Source organism: Magnolia sinica, chromosome 7 (assembly GCF_029962835.1).
Source record: "Magnolia sinica isolate HGM2019 chromosome 7, MsV1, whole genome shotgun sequence".
Taxonomy (NCBI): Eukaryota; Viridiplantae; Streptophyta; class Magnoliopsida; order Magnoliales; family Magnoliaceae; genus Magnolia; species Magnolia sinica.
In genome coordinates, this window is record NC_080579.1 from 49297411 (window position 1) to 49299252 (window position 1842).

At 39.7% G+C, this 1842-nt stretch overlaps 1 long non-coding RNA gene across 1 annotated transcript; it reads left to right on the forward strand.

Annotated features, from left to right (window-relative positions):
* The first annotated feature begins 264 nt into the window (after positions 1-264).
* LOC131252060 (uncharacterized) lies at positions 265-626 on the forward strand. The gene is made up of 3 exons (XR_009174133.1): positions 265-327; positions 433-477; positions 545-626. It is a non-coding gene; the product is annotated as an uncharacterized LOC131252060 (long non-coding RNA).
* The last annotated feature ends 1216 nt before the right edge of the window (positions 627-1842 follow it).

The window sequence follows — 1842 nt, forward strand, 5'->3', positions numbered from 1 at the left end:
CCACCACTTATTCTAACACAGTTGTTGATAGACATCAGATAGTTGATTCCAGTACCGTTTTTCTTTGGCATGTATGATTCAAGGATATTTATATGTTTTAACTTTATATAAATATGTATGTACTAAATACTAGCTGATCTATTTCTAGTAACATGTGTTTTCATCTACTGCATGCATTACATTCTTTTAACCATCGCCCAATAGTGGGGAGTGAAAATGGAGTTCACAGCATTTGGACCGGCTGTGAGAAGACAATTTTTCAAGGAAGCAGTTTACAGGGTCAATGTAGGATGGTTTTAATGTTAAACCATATAGTCTCGTCCTCAAGTTTGACATAATTTCCACCAAATATCTACATATTCGTAATTTGTGCTTAATTTAATTGAGTAAACAATTTAGAATTGATTGCCTTGATTCTACATCCTTCCACAGTAAGGTCGTGCAACATACAACCACGCAAGCCTGGTATTGACCTTGGTATGAATGTACATTTCCTTTTCACATAACAAGTCATAACGTACTGACATCACTCGGACATGAACAGATACTACTCCTACCTGGTAGAAGAACCTGAAAGTACATTTGACTGAGAATAGATGTTCTCTTCATTGCATTATTATGAAGGATAGTAGTGAGTCTGCACATTAAAACCTTGGGTTTGAGTTGATTAGCTAATAATATTTGATTCATTTTTTATTTAACCTATTTACAGGTTCACCACATTGTTTAGCCGTGATGCCGAATCGATGCCTAGAGTATGGAATGGGTTAGAAGATATTTCAGTTGTCACAAAAACTGCACCCTTTGCGGTATAATGACAGCTGACTACTTTGATAATAGACATTTGAAGTTGTACCCTTGCGAAGTGATGAAGAAACCATATGCATAATGTTAGTCGATGATATCCGTGTATATATGTGTTTCTTTTTTCTTTTTATTTTGGGTTTATTTCTTGGTGTTTGTGATTTTGTTCGTCTTTTTTGAAGGGTAGGATATTTTCCATAAGAAAGGAGGAGGACCGACGAGAAATGTATTAGGCCGCTTTCGTTTGTAGGCGATCAGTTGATATCTACACGTAAAACTGATTTTAATGGTTGCAGTGGGCCCTAAGGAGACGTTAGCAACAGGACACCATGGAACGGTCACCGTCTGCCATAGTGGACTGGATCGTTGTGTTTCTTCCATGCCATGTAATTTTTGCTACAAATGTATTTTTGATACGAGTGTATTTTTGTATGAGATACAGGGCACATAGCAATGGATCCACCGGCTCTCCAATATTACATAAACTAGCATTAGACCACACCAAAGGAAACAGTAGTGATTGAATGGTCACTGTTAAAAGCTCCTTGGGCTCAAAGGAAATGTATTGCCCCTGCACTACTTCAAAAAATAATGCAGAGATTGAGAATTCATACAGTTTCCTCTAGTGTGGTCCACACGGACCTTGGGTGTGCTTCAACTTTCACGTGAACCCGTGGAATGGTAATAAGAAATGGATGGACGCAGCTGATGAAACACATAAATCACGGTGTGTCAGATAGAGCATCCGTACGGTGGCTGTAGTTGGAGTAGCCCACGCCTTTCAAAAAATCCACTTCAATCCCGAAATCCAAACATACCCAAAGGGGTACTTGCGGTGGGATGGTTGCAATCCGTCGTTACCCAAACAGGTGCTTGCGGTGGGATGATTGCAATCCCACGACACCCAAACACAATACGTGCAGCGAATGGGATAGGTGTGTACTCCCAAAACGCCCGACCATCTATTGACAGTAATAAATGCCCTGGCAGAGGTAATTCCATACTTCTCAATCCACCGTAAACCAAATGCCCAAACAG